This window comes from Anguilla rostrata, chromosome 8 (genome assembly GCF_018555375.3).
Source record: "Anguilla rostrata isolate EN2019 chromosome 8, ASM1855537v3, whole genome shotgun sequence".
NCBI classification, from domain to species: domain Eukaryota; kingdom Metazoa; phylum Chordata; class Actinopteri; order Anguilliformes; family Anguillidae; genus Anguilla; species Anguilla rostrata.
The window spans coordinates 3,162,855-3,177,854 of NC_057940.1; the positions used below are offsets into that span (position 1 = coordinate 3,162,855).

The following is a 15,000-nucleotide window of genomic DNA, read 5'->3' on the forward strand; positions in this document are numbered from 1 at the left end:
TTCTTACTGGAAGCGGCACAAGAGTGAGGTCAGCGGTTCTGTTCCTGTAGCGTCTGCGCTAGCCCGCTGAGATCCTCCTCTGACCGTGCTTTCTGGGAAATTGGTGCAGGGTTGCAGACGCTTCAGTTCCGAGCTCTTTGAGTTAAACCGTTTCTTTTTTTTTCTTTTTTTTTTTTTGCAATGGTGTTACCCCGACGTGTGCTCGCAGTTTGAACGCTGAGGTTAGCGTGCGCTGCCTCCACAGCCGCACGCTAGCAACGAGAGGATCCGCAGCCATAGCAGGCTACAGGCTCTGTGTGCTAGCGTACCTATGAGAAGAGCCCGCTTTGTCTGAGGTCGCTGCGCTTGAAATGGAGGAGGGCCAAACTCGGTGTGCAGGGCTCGTACAGACGGGCCTTCTGAGGGGCAGGTGCTCAAAGTGAAGTGAAGGGCCTAGGGGAAAACTAGGGGTTTATGACACCCAGTTATCGCACAGAATATGAACTAAAATAAATGACAGCAACAATAACAGTACAAAAATATCATATTTTTTTTAACCAAAGGGCACACAAATGGGCATATCGCACACTTGGCATAAAAGGGGAGAGTGCCCAGTGTCAAGGTTGCCTCCACTTTGGGAGGAAAAAAAAAAAAGAAGATATTTATCATTTATTTGTCCCAGATTGTGTTTGGTATATTTGTGTTTGATACCACAATTTAGGTGGATGTAGATCCGGATCGTTTTACCAGACGGTTCTAGAACGTTCCTAAATACAGTATGCGCCCCGCCACAATTCTACCAGCAACAGTGCAGTTTGCCTGCAGTGCGTGATCAACTCGAACAGATTGTGCATCAATCTGGCACAGTGTATTGAATTACGTCCTTCTCCTTGACCGGGGTTTTTTATATTTTTATTCCGTTACACCATATACGTAGTTTCTCGTGTACCCACAGTAGACAAAAAGTTTTTTTTTTTTTTTTTTTAAAAGACAAAACATCAACAACAAACTTGCAGGCCGCATTTTCTTAGACTGTACTACATGCCTTTCGTTCATTTCGTTCACACGTTCATTCCCCCAGCCGACTGTGTCCCTGAACGCAATGGGCTTCACCCGCTAAGATACCGGGAGCGTGTGGGACATCACAGTCCCCGTAGTCCGTGAGACCCGGTAAACCACCATTTCTCTCTCTCTCTCTCTCTCCTCAGACTATTACATCGTGGTTTTAGCTTTTCCTTTCCCTCGCCCTGCTTCCGTCCCTCGAGACTCCCAGGGATTCATCCTGTATTCCATACCGCTTCTTTTTCATATCGTTCCATATATTTTCCAAGGTAAGATCTGAGGGGTTGGGGGGAAGGTGGGGGGGGGGGTTGGGGGGTTGGCGGAAATGGGCGTGGGGGGGGGGGGTATGGGGTTGGCGGGGGCAGGCGGTTCACCGCCATAGAGATAAATTGCAGATAACGCCATATTGAGGCATAACAAGGTTTCAACAGGATGTCGACATCCATGTTGAGAAATTAAATCTTACTTGTAAAGCACTTGGCTTGTCTTCACGACGGGGATTCGTGTGGCTTTATTTATTTATTTATTTATTTATTTATCTATTTATTTATTTATTTCATCTCCCTAGGATGCGATCAATCGTCGCATGGCGCCGAGCTGAAGTTTCCGTCGCTGAATACAAATGAACAGAAGTCGGAGGGATTTACCGCGGGGTGCATCGGACGAAAATAGCGGTACTTCAGGTGTAGGGTTTCTGAATAAATTATGCCCTGCCAGAACAGTGCCTTCGAGCGTTTAGCTCCCCCCCCCCCCTTTCTGTGTTTATATTTGGGTACCGGCGCTCCGTACAGTCAGCCTCGCAACTTTAATAATCCGCCTGCGTTAAACTCGGTTACGGCTTTAAAGGACGCCTCTCTTTCCCGAGAGCTGCTCGTTTCTAATTACCTCAGCGAGAAAGAGGCTTTGGTGACCTCCGACCGTGTCCGTCCGAGCGAGCTTTTTATTTATACCCGACCATGTGACCTTTAGAAAAAAGCCACCAGGTTCCTCTGGCCCATTTTTGGTGTGACCTTTTTTTTTTTTAACACCAGGAACATGTGATCTTGTGACGCTTTGACCCGATTGGTTCAGCCCCATTTTTGAGGCCGTTAACAGATGCCTGACATTGTGTTTTCACATTAGCCCGACCAAAACAAATAAAACGAAAGATCAGAAGCCTCTTTTGACGTATGCTCCGCAGTGTTAAAAGTAAAAAAAAAATTTTTAAAAGCACTTTTCATAACTCATACAGAATAAATAACAAGCTGAGACCACAGGAAATGATTACAGTGGGAAAAACATGGTCAGTGTGACTGCGAGCGCACCGATGGCCTGATACGTGCGCCGTCGGGCTGAAATTAGGAGAGATTTTTTCACCGGCAGCCTGACCGAACAGCGCACTTATTCCGCCACTTATTTCTCGCCACGCCCTTTATTAACACAGCACAGTTATGTTCTAAAGAAAAGCCCAGACTATTTCAACAAAAATAAACACTGCATATATCAGAACTCGCCCCTCGGTTCAGCACGGGCTCTGGGCCGCAGATAGTGTGGCCCGTTCGTCTTTCGCGAAAAAATAAAAACGTATTTATCATCGCGCAGATTATTCGCAAAACCGCGTTCCCCAGTTAAAGCCGCAGAGTCGAATGTCAGGCGCCTGACTCCCGTTGATCGTCGTCGGATCGGCTCGTAACGGTATGGATCGCGCTCGGTAACGGTATGGATCGCGCTCGTAACGGTATGGATCGCGCTCGGTAACGGTATGGATCGCGCTCGGTAACGGTATGGATCGCGCTCGGTAACGGTATGGATCGCGCTCGGTAACGGTATGGATCGCGCTCGGTAACGGTATGGATCGCGCTCGGTAACGGTATGGATCGCGCTCGTAACGGTATGGATCGCGCTCGGTAACGGTATGGATCGCGCTCGCGTGGATCGCTCGGTAAGTAAGGATCGCGCTCGGTATAATGCGGTATGGATCGCGCTCGGTAACGGTAAGGATCGCGCTCGGTAACGGTAAGGATCGCGCTCGGTAACGGTATGGATCGCGCTCGGTAACGGTATGGATCGCGCTCGGTAACGGTATGGATCGCGCTCGGTAACGGTATGGATCGCGCTCGGTAACGGTAAGGATCGCGCTCGGTAACGGTAAGGATCGCGCTCGGTAACGGTATGGATCGCGCCGTACGGCGTCGTAACGGTATGGATCGCGCTCGGTAACGGTATGGATCGCGCTCGGTAACGGTATGGATCGCGCTCGGTAACGGTATGGATCGCGCTCGGTAACGGTAGGATCGCGCTCGTAACGGTAGGATGCGCTCGGTAACGGTAAGGATTGCGCTCGGTAACGGTATGGATCGCGCTCGGTAACGGTATGGATCGCGCTCGTAACGGTAAGGATTGCGCTCGGTAACGGTATGGATCGCGCTCGGTAACGGTAAGGATTGCGCTCGGTAACGGTAAGGATTGCGCTCGTAACGGTATGGATCGCGCCGGTAACGGTATGGATCGCGCTCGGTAACGGTAAGGATCGCGCGTCGGTAACGGTAAGGATTGCGCTCGGTAACGGTATGGATCGCGCTCGGTAACGGTATGGATCGCGCTCGGTAACGGTATGGATCGCGCTCGGTAACGGTAAGGATCGCGCTCGGTAACGGTAAGGATCGCGCTCGGTAACGGTAAGGATCGCGCTCGGTAACGGTAAGGATCGCGCTCGGTAACGGTAAGGATCGCGCTCGTAACGGTATGGATCGCGCTCGGTAACGGTAAGGATCGCGCTCGGTAACGGTATGGATCGCGCTCGGTAACGGTAAGGATCGCGCTCGGTAACGGTAAGGATCGCGCTCGGTAACGGTAAGGATCGCGCTCGGTAACGGTATGGATCGCGCTCGGTAACGGTATGGATCGCGCTCGGTAACGGTAAGGATTGCGCTCGGTAACGGTATGGATGGCCTTGTTGCTTTCACTCGATCTCGCGCTGGAAACGTTATTGACGAGGTATCGTCTGCCCTCTCGTATGACTCTGTGATATCACCCTCGCTGCGACGCAAACTCCCCTGTTGTTTCTCCGTTTTTGTGCTTGTCCTGTCTAGTTGGCTGTCATTTGAAAGACGCTGTCGATAAAGTTTGATTTTCACATTAAAGGACACTATCATATACAGCACCTTTAGATACAGCTTCGGACTCAGGTTTGGAAAAACAGAAAGAATACGTACTTACAATGTATACATAGTATTTGTGAATCATTAATTAATCACTTGATTTATACAAAAAATATGAAAACGGCATCAATATGAGATATATAACAATATGAGAACTGTTTATGACATAAATGTTCATAATTCAGAGTCACTTTTCTGATCTCATGCAAACATTAAAGTTGTCAACAGACAGTATGTCGTGGGGAAAAAAACACCACGTTTGATTCCATGAAGTCTAATTAATGTTTCAAATTTCCACACTGGTATGTTATGGTGTGGTATGCTTGTTTAGTTTAATGGGTAACGAACTGGGAGCCTCATTCAGGAAACGTGCGTATGATCACATTTGATTGTAAACTGCATGTAAGAACGTTTCCACGAACGTTTTGGTATTCATCATTTTTTTCTTATCCGTACTTACTTGCTCATGGCTGTTTCCTTATGCTAATCACATGAGCAGGGTTTTTGCATGACATTTACAAACAGTCAGCATTCATCATCTCATACACCTGGGGGACGCACAAAAACAAAAGGTCTGCACATGTGTCATGAATCCCATTCCGGTTTTTCGTAGGAACATTTTTACGAACAAAAATAAGAATAATTCAAGAAAGGTTTTGTGAATGAGGACCCTGGTCTTGTAACCTAAAGGTTGCAGGTTTGATTCCCCGGTAGGACTCTGCCGTTGCACCCTTGAGAGAGGTACTTAACCTGGCATTGCTTCAGTGTGTATCCAGCTGTGTAAATGGAGGCAATGAACGGAAAATACGGAGGATGGGACGAAAGCTATGCAACATGCAAAGCAGCACCGAGCGCCACAGAAATATATCAACGCCATCGGGGAACGTTCTAGATTCCGCTTCGGTCAGCGAGACGATAACATTTACGATAAGATTCTCTGTATAGCGGTCGGAACATTACGTTTATCATTCCGTGAATGTTCCTGCGAAGGTCAGAAGCAAAAGGTCCATCCATTTCCAAGGCACGCTCGCTGGTAGCGTCATGTGGTGGGTACATTTGGGCGGCTGTTTATCAGGGCGTGGTAATGCCTTATGCGGAATTGCTGTTTAGAATTGTACTCATTTTCAGAATGTTGCTTTTCCCCGAAAATGAACGAGAATGGCCGTAAAGCTGGAAAAAAACCCTGTCTAACGCTAATTCCTGCAATGTTCTCTGGGACTTTCTGAGAAGCAGGCAGTTGTTTTGGGAAATATTCTTAGGGGGGACCTCACTCCACACCCTAATTCCTCCCCATTTCCAGAGAATCGATTGCCAAATACATAAGTAAAGCTCTAAGTGAGTTGATCACTTTAGCTCGAAACGTACCATATTCATCCGGTACTCAAATCTGAAATCAACATTCCTTCAAACAGCAATATCCTAAAGAGCTCTCGTCGTGTCAAATTTTTTTCTTTTTTTTTCAGAAGATTTGAATGTTGTAATGGATGCATCATTATTGCCATTTCAATTACTGCTTCTCAGGAAAGAGCGAGGTAGAGAAGGAAAGGGTCCAGGGATTTCTCAAATGTGATTTGGTGTTCCTATTATGATCTGTGGGGGATGGATCGGCACCGCGGTTCAGCCGATGTCTAAACCTGTCCGCTCGCTTCTGGGCGGTTTGCCGGAGGATCGGGGCCAGCTCACCGACGACGCTGTCGGGCCCGAGCGACTCATCTCTCCTTCAGTGGTCTGAAATATGATTACGTCTTCGTCGCTTTCAGCCGTCGGGCGTAAATATTCATGATGCCTCTGTGAAACCAAGCAGAAAGCGCACACATCTTAAAGTGCAATAAAAAGGCTCTTTGATTAAAATGAAGACTGGTAAAAAGCCATTTGTTGTTTTCGGGGCACCATTTTTTTTTTTTTTTTACTTTTTCATCTTGACAATGACAATGAATATAGGTCATGCCAAGAAGGGCCCCCGCATCGAAAGTCCTAAATATATTACAGGGAAGAAAGTCATTATCTCCTGAAGGGGGATCAATAACAGAATGGGTGGAACGCAAGATGGTGGAGACCCTGCGCACACAGAGGGGTTCCGCTTTCAAAGACCATTTCTTTCAAAACGCCGTCGCTACCTTTTTAAAAAAAAAAAAAAAAACGTTATTGCTGCCTATTTTTTAGCCGTTATCATCGTGAGGAACGGACGGAGCGAAAAAACTCGGTGTCGGGTTACCATTTTGGGATCGATGACGCCGGCATCTGAGAGAGCGAGCGGCCGACCTGTAGGACGCACGCGTGAGCGTCCTTGTCGAGTAGAGCGGCGGCGCTGGACATGTCCGTTTACGCGAGAGACTCACACTGGCCCGTGCGGCGAGAGAGAAACGCTCCCAGTTAGGGCTGACCAACTCCGGTGTCGGGCGCTCGCTGCTTTTTCCGAAGCTCTTCCCAAACATCTGCAGTTTAACACGCACTGAGTTTCGCTCCGTTCCATCAGTCCAGCCAGCTGTAGGGTTTTGGCCCTAAACATGCAGGGGGTGTGAAAAGTCTGGGTGGTGCGAGCCGGGGGTGGGGGGTTACTGGAACAGAGTGCAGACTGGGGGAGGGTGGGGGGGGGGAGCTGGGGTGGTGTTTGAATAGAATGCAGGCCGTGGGTGGGTGGGGGGGGGGTGGAGCTGGGGTGGTGTTGGAATAGAATGCAGGCCGTGGGTGGGTGGGATATTGGAACCGAGTGTGGACTTAGGTGGGTGGGGGTGGGTGGTGTTGGAACGAAGCATGGACCGGGGGGGGGTGCAGGTGGGGGGGGTGCTGGAACTAAGTGTGGACCGTGGGGGGCGGGGGGGGGGGGGGTGTTAGAACAGAGCATGGACTGGGAAGGAAGGAGGTTAGTGGCAGGTGCAATTGTGGATGGGGGTGGGGGTCGGGAGGGAGGGAGAGTGGGGGTTGGCAGGGGACCACAACCAATCACAGAAGGGGAGTCTGGGGCATACTGTACAAATAAAAAACTGTTTATAAAAAAACATTTTAAAAGCTGAATTGTGTGGCCCGGGGATAGCTTTGGCCCTAAAGGACTTGCGGAGAGTGTTTATGCCCGTGGCAGCTTCTGGGCCCGAACAAGACAACTGCAGCATTTTAAATAACATTCCGGAAGCCTCAGACAGGAAGTTACATCATAACTGTGGTCCCATCTCTGCGTGAAACAAATGGATCTGTCATTACGGAGAGGTAACTTTCACCCCCTCGACTAAAACCTCGCCTTACGCCTTGCACATCTTTAGTCACCAGTGTTTGCTGAATATTCCCTCTCATCTCCTGGCTGCCCGTAAATATATGCTGCCATGGTTACGGTTGCTGTTTTTTTTTTTTTTTTTACTGTGCCTGAGCTCACCTGGACGAGATCCATATTTTAGATAAGAGTCGAGAAGAAGTCTCCATCTTTAATCTCAGGAGCCATCCTGCTCTGGCAGCTCTCTCTCTTTATTGAACAAAGTTCTCTTTACCGCAGTTTCTTCCGTTTAATAAGTATAGAAATAAATAAAATAAAAACATGAATAAAAAAAACCTTGTAAAGCTGACACCTCTTGAGAATGATCGGACCGGGTCAGGACTCTGCTAAAGAAACTCTACGGTGTGAAATATGGGACTTCTCGTTCTATTATAAGAAGGGAGGGAGCGTGTTTGTCTCGGTTAGAGAAGACCTTGTGATTATCACGTCTACACTGATCACATTTTAATATGGTTTTTTATGCGAGAGGGTTTCTCAGAAATTACTTCCCTTTTCAATGGTGGTGTTGTTTGTTTGATTTTATTTCATTTCGCTTGAAGCCCTTTTACAGTACCTGCACTTGAAAACAAAAAAAACGTAGTCCTACATTTTATCCGTTACCGTCTTTCTGTGGCTCTCGTGGTCACATGACGAAAAGCAACAGGAAAATAAATCTCCATAAAACACTATTTGTAATACAAATATATCAGCACCTGCCAAATAAACACCATAGCACCAAAACAGTGCAAATGTGTAATTTTTTTTTCATAAAAAAATCTATTTTTCTTTTTTTTTCTTTGGGTGTGAGAGGAAAGTTTATGGTCATTTTGGTCATTATGGTACACACCAGAGTGCGTGGGTTTTTCTTTTCCATTTACTGGCCTTTTTGGTGACTCAGGCCTTCCGCTGAGAATATGCAGGTAAACATGAGCTGTGTTTGTGCTGAACAGAAGCCAGGCCTGCTGAAGGTAACTCCGGGGACAGCTGAGATTAGAACGTCCAGAGAGAACTCCTAATTACCGGGAGGGGTGTGGCCTCTTACTCAGCCTCCCTGTGTTTAATGGGCTGAGTGTCAAGCTGGCGAGGGACTGTTCTGAGCGCACGCGTCTGATTGGCCCGTCCTCTTCTGATCGCACGCGTCTGATTGGCCCGTCCTCTTCTGAGCGCACGCGTCTGATTGGCCCGTCCTCTTCTGAGCGCACGCGTCTGATTGGCCCGTCCTCTTCTGAGCGCACGCGTCTGATTGGCCCGTCCTCTTCTGGTAGCGAAACGTTCTGATTGGCCCATCCTCTTCTGAGCGCGCTGGTCTGATTGGCCCTGTCCTCTTCTGAGCTGCGCGTCTGATTGGCGCCGGCTTCTGAGCGACGCGCGCTGATTGCCCGATCTTTCTGGAGCGCGACGCGTCCTGATTGGCCCGTCCTCTTCTGAGCGCACGCGTCTGATTGGCCCGTCCTCTTCTGAGTGCACGCGTTTGATTGGCCCGTCCTCTTCTGAGCGCACGCGTTTGATTGGCCCGTCCTCTTCTGAGTGCACGCGTTTGATTGGCCCGTCCTCTTCTGAGTGCACGCGTCTGATTGGCCTGTCCTCTTCTGAGCGCACGCGTTTGATTGGCCCGTCCTCTTCTGAGCGCACGCGTCTGATTGGCCCGTCCTCTTCTGAGCGCACGCGTCTGATTGGCCCGTCCTCTTCTGAGCGCACGCGTTTGATTGGCCCGTCCTCTTCTGAGCGCATGCGTTTGATTGGCCCGTCCTCTTCTGAGTGCACGCGTTTGATTGGCCCGTCCTCTTCTGAGTGCACGCGTCTGATTGGCCTGTCCTCTTCTGAGCGCACGCGTCTGATTGGCCCGTCCTCTTCTGAGTGCACGCGTCTGATTGGCCCGTCCTCTTCTGAGTGCACGCTTTTTCTCAGGTCAGACTGCAGCCCGTCAGACCAGACAAGCTGTCGGGTCTGACACAGAGCTGGGGAGTGAAGACAGACCCCCCCCCCCCCCCCCCGAGCCCCCCCGAGCCCCCCCGAGCCCCCCCAAGACCCCCCACCGAGCTGCAGTGCGGCGCAATTGGCCGAGGAGTCAGCGGTTTCCCATAAACCGCCCATTCATTCGGCTTTCTGAGGAGGTCCGCGTAATCAGTGAGACTGGTGTCTGGCATGCATTCCGTGGAACGGCTCTACAAGGGGCGACATAGCTCAGGAGGTAAGACCGATTGTCTGGCAGTCGGAGGGTTGCCGGTTCAAACCCCACCCTGGGCATGTCGAAGTGTCCTTGAGCAAGACACCTAACCCCTAACCCCTAACTGCTCTGGCGAATGAGAGGCATCAATTGTAAAAGCGCTATATAAATGCAGTCCATTTACCATTTAAATGCAGTCCATTTGCCATTTACGTGAAGGGTTAGGGTTAGAATTCAGGAAGAGAGTGTTCGGGAGAGTGTTCAAGGACGGCATTCAGGGAGGGCATTCAGACAGAGTGTTCAGGGAGAGTGTTCAGAGAAAGTGTTCAGGGTGGGTGTTCAGGCAAGGCGTTTAGGGAAAATGTTCAGGAGAGTGCAGGGAGTATGTTTAGGGATAGTGTTCAGGGACAGTGTTCAGGGAGTATGTTTAGGGATAGTGTTCAGGGAGTATGTTTAGGGATAGTGTTCAGGGACAGTGTTCAGGGAGTACGTTTAGGGACAGTGTTCAGGGACAGTGTTCAGGGAAAGCGTTGAGGACGTGGTGCGACTCGGCGCGGCGCGGGTTCGAGTGACGCAGCCCTCGGCGTCCCCGCCTGACGCCCCCCTCCCAGCACGGGTGATACGCTGCGTGACTCATATTCAGCTCCTCTAAAAATGGACCTTCAAAACAGGGGCCGCTTGCATACTTTATAAAGCCAGAAGCATACCATGAAATATGTACGCTTTCAGTCCATTCCAACCCTCCCTGCCCCCATCTGCCCCCCCCCTCCACCCCACCCTACCCAGTCCCCCCGCCTGCCCCCCCCCTCCCCCGTCCCATCCTGCCTCCTCCTTTCATTGTGAGAGAATACAAATAAGAAGAAAAGAAGAAGAAGAAAACAAAGAAGCCATTTAAGTAAAGAAAGAAGATCTTGTGCTGGGAAGTGTCACAGGAGTGAGACAGCGTTTATGTGTGTGTGTGTGTGTGTGTGTGTGTGTGTGTAAAGCGCTGCATGGGATGAGTGTTTGATTCACAGCCTTCCAGAAATGGCTTCTTAAAGGGGAACACCTCCCTAAACGTTTAAATGTAATGCTTCCTTTCCTTTAAAACATTTACCTGCTGCACTACGTTTCCTAATAAACATTTAGCTGTGCTGTGCGGGTTCCTTATTGCGATGGCCTGTAAGTGTTCGGTTTGTATTGTGTCCCCCTTGTTTACACTGGGTGGTGGGGGAGGGGGGGGGGGGGCACCTGTGCACACCAATTTATTTAAAAGAGCGCTCCTGTCCTCTCAGTTTATCCAGTTTATGTGGGCGACTATTTTACGATAACAATGGTACGTGGGAAAACCCGACGTAGAGATTATTATGGGACGGGAGGAAAACCATGAGGCCGGTTTCTGTGTTCTGTAAATGTCGACAGGTGCTCTGTTTTGACTGCATTTTAAAGTACATAAATTGTGTACAGTATACATGCACTCCTGCTAATAGGTGCACGAATAGCTCATAGCGCTCATGTTTTTAAACCTCTTGTGCGACAAGGTCACTGACCAGCTCTGTCACGCTCGTCTTTTCGGTGTGAGGAAGTGGGTGTCCATTTTGATTAGCTCTTCATTTGTATTTTAATTACCTAGGAACAGAGCTCGTCTGAAAAAGCTTTTGTGGTTTTGTGACCCGTTTCATGGGTAGCTAATCCTCGTACAATACCCAGAATGCATTGCCCCCCTCGTCTCTTCTCTTGGTGGGTTGTAGAATGTTATTTTAGCAGATTGGAATCCTGTTACTCGTTCATTTCAGACACGTTTTTTTTTTTTTTCCCTAAATGAAGTCACAATTTGGACAGTACAATTTTAAAATTAAAAAAGTGTGTTGTTGTGCAACGCTGTCCTGACTTTGATTAAGTGAAAGGGGCGGTTGTAGTGCTCTTCAGTTTCCCTACTTTTTGGTCAATGTAACGTCCAACTGCCACTTAAAACTTGTCTGAGATGGACTACTCAGCGTAAATTTTTTTAATGGTTTGGAATTTGATTCGAAACAATTTTGAGCTCTACCCTCCTGCTGCCAGATAACAAGCGTAAAAAAAATATTTGTTAACAGGGTGGGGATTTTTTTTTCTTTACTGAGAAACTAAGTGCCAGGGTCAGTGCCAGTTAGTGCCAGAGAACTGATTACTCACACTTTCGCTGTGGCTTGCCTGGAACCCTGTATTGGAGCCTTGTGAGAAGATCACACAAACTCATAGATCCCTGAACAATCAGGGGGTGCTCTGTGCTGTTGGTGCTCTGTGCTAGGGGTACTCTGTGCTATTGGTGCTTTGTGCTAGAGGTGCTCTTTGCTGGGGGTTTGGGGCTGGTGCTCTGTGCTGGTGGTGCTCGGTGCTGTGTGTGCTCTTTGCTGGGGGTTTGGGGCTGGTGCTCTGTGCTGATGGTGCTCTGTGCTGGGGGTTTGAGGCTGGTGCTCTGTGCTGGTGGTGCTCTGTGCCGTGTGTGCTCTTTGCTGGGGGTTTAGGGATGGTGCTCTGTGCTGGTGGTGCTCTGTGCTGTGGCTGCTCTGTGCTGGCAGTGCTCTGTACTGGTGGTGCTCTGTGCTGTGGGTACTCTGTGCTGGGGGCTTTGGGCTGGTGCTCTGTACTGGAGGTGCTCTGTGCTGGGGGGGTACTCTGTGCTATGGATGATCTGTGCTGTGGGTGCTCTGTGCTGGGGTTTAAGGATGGTGCTCTGCGCTGTTGGTGCTCTGTGCTGGGGGGTGCTCTTTGCTGGTGCTCTGCGCTGGGGTTTAGGGATGGTGCTCTGTGCTGGTGGTGCTCTGTGCTGTGGCTGCTCTGTGCTGGTGGTGCTCTGTGCTGTGGGTACTCTGTGCTGGGGGTTTTGGGCTGGTGCTCTGTACTGGAGGTGCTCTGTGCTGGGGGGTACTCTGTGCTATGGATGATCTGTGCTGTGGGTGCTCTGTGCTGGGGTTTAGGGATGGTGCTCTGCGCTGTTGGTGCTCTGTGCTGGGGGGGGCTCTGTGCTGGGGGTTTAGGGATGGTGCTCTGTGCTGTGGGTGCTCTGTGCTTTGGATGCTCTGTGCTGGCAGTGCTCTGTGCTGGGGGTTCAGGGCTGGTGGCAGGTCAAGGGCAGCAGATTCCTGTTTGTACTGCTGGTGACTCACCCGGACCGGAATTCCTCCAGCAGCATTCCCAGCTACAGTAGGCAGCCAACAATGACCTTATTCACGGAATTCCACATGCAAGTTCCTGAGATGCAGCCTGCTTTTGCTTTGTTTGCCGGGGGGGGCTGGGGGGAGGGGGAGGGGGGTGGTTGTTCAGAGTGGTTTTCCATGCAGTGACAAGACATTATAAAGCTTGTGAGGCATCAGAAACTTTGGCAGATAACTTTCAACAGGAAACTCGTACAAATGTGTCTGTTGAATGGGGAGGATTAAGTCTGGGTTTCTGGGCTAAGCAGCAACGTTGTTCACCTCAGAGTTAAGTAAGACCGTAGAGTATAGTACACAGGGCTGTGTTTGGATAATTACACAGTGCTGCAGCTGCCTAATTCCTCTCTCTAGCGATTGTCCCTTTGTTAAATACGGTTTTAGGCATCCGTCAATACAAACGAAACTTTTGAACGATGTACTCTTTTTAACTGAAGCGATCTGAGTGGTCTGTCATCTTTTGTAAGCGGGAACAAAGTTATCGGCTGAAGGTGTAGAAACCGCAGCGAAAGCGGCGGGATTTAAAAAATGCATTTGTTTATTTTCGGCTGGATGGATTTGTTTGAGTTCTTGTTTCCAGCGCATTGGTCCCCCCCCCCACCCCCTCCCCTCCACAGGGAACCCGCTTCTCTTTGGATTTGTGTTCTTTTTTTTTTTTTTCATCTTTATTCTCGTCACTGAGCAGTAGCTGGCTGACAGGGGGAAAAAAAAGACAGAGGCACTGCATAAATCAGAGCTTGTGTACATCTCCCTTCCGGCCCAAAAAAAAAAAAAAAAGAAAGAGAATATTTGGGAGACTGTGGTGTCATTGTGCTCGTTTTGCCTCTGTATACAATATGAAGCCTCCCCCTCCATTTAAAAGGCTCGATAGGCCAGGGGGGAGGGGCCTAACGAGCCTTTTAAACAGAGGCTTCCGCTTCCAGCTCCCAGCCTGGGAAGCATTTAAACCGCACATAGCGAGGATGTTTGAGCCCAGTGGGTCAAGAAGACACTACCCATCCTCCCCCTCCTCCCCCCCCACCAACCGCCCGCCCGCCCGCCCGCCCGCGCGCCCCCCTCCCCCGAGCCCACAGATCCGCCCCCCCTTCCTGCCTCCCTCCCTCCTCCCCTTTTGAGTCCGGAGTGCTGTTCCACGCAGGGACAATCGGGGCGTTCACAGGCGTCAGCACCGCTGGAGGCCGCCTGATTGGGCGAGGCGCTGCGGGGTGCTGAGAGTCCTCGCTGTCCGCTGCCGTTCCCCCGCCTCCCGATTCCGCGCGGCACTCTGCCAGAACATTCTGCCACCCGGACGTCCCCGCTCCCCTACCCCTCAGTCTACAGACGCTCCGCTACCCTACCCCTCAGTCTACAGACGCTCCCCTACCCCTCAGTCTACAGACGCTCCCCTACCCCTCAGTCTACAGACGGGCCGCTCCCCCTCAGTCTAAAGACGCTCCCCTACCCCTCAGTCTACAGACGCTCCCCTACCCCTCAGTCTACAGACGGGCCGCTCCCCTCAGTCTACAGACGCTCCCTACCCTCAGTCTACAGACGCTCCCCTACCCCTCAGTCTACAGAGGCCGCTCCCCTCATCTAAGACGCTCCTGCCCTCAGTCTACAGACGCTCCCCTGCCCTCAGTCTACAGACGTCCCTACCCTCAGCCTACAGACGCTCCGCTACCCTACCCCTCAGTCTACAGACGCTCCCCTACCCCTCAGCCTACAGACGCTCCCCTACCCCTCAGCCTACAGACGCTCCGCTACCCCTCAGCCTACAGACGGGCGGCACTGAGAGCTCAGATAATCACACATATGCAGTTAGAGCTGTGGGCTGCACACACACACACACACACACACACACACACACACAGAAACACGCACACACATATACACACACACACATACAACCACACACACACAGGCACACACACACAGAAACACGCACACACATACACACACACACACATACAACCACACACACACAGGCACAGGCACAGGCACACATACTATATAGAAACACACCAAAAACACACACACACACACGCATACTGTACACACACACAAATACACACACACACACACACACACACAAACTCACACACATGCATACACACACACACACACAAACACATACACACATCAATAGATCCACAGCAGTGGATCTGTGCTTGAAGGTTTGATTGCCTCTCAGAGAGCTGTATCAATGCTGCCCAGTACAAACGCGATTTTGGTCAGTTCACTTGAGTCAGCTGTTTA

The 15,000-nt window shown here is 50.3% G+C and overlaps 1 long non-coding RNA gene across 1 annotated transcript in view; it reads right to left on the bottom strand.

Annotated features, from left to right (window-relative positions):
- Positions 1–5,640: 5,640 nt before the first annotated feature.
- LOC135260328 (uncharacterized) overlaps positions 5,641–15,000 on the bottom strand; it is a 38,165-nt gene continuing 28,805 nt past the window's right edge. Inside the window, exon 3 of the long non-coding RNA XR_010331526.1 lies at positions 5,641–5,969. This is a non-coding gene — a long non-coding RNA (uncharacterized LOC135260328). The remainder of the gene's footprint in view (positions 5,970–15,000) is intronic.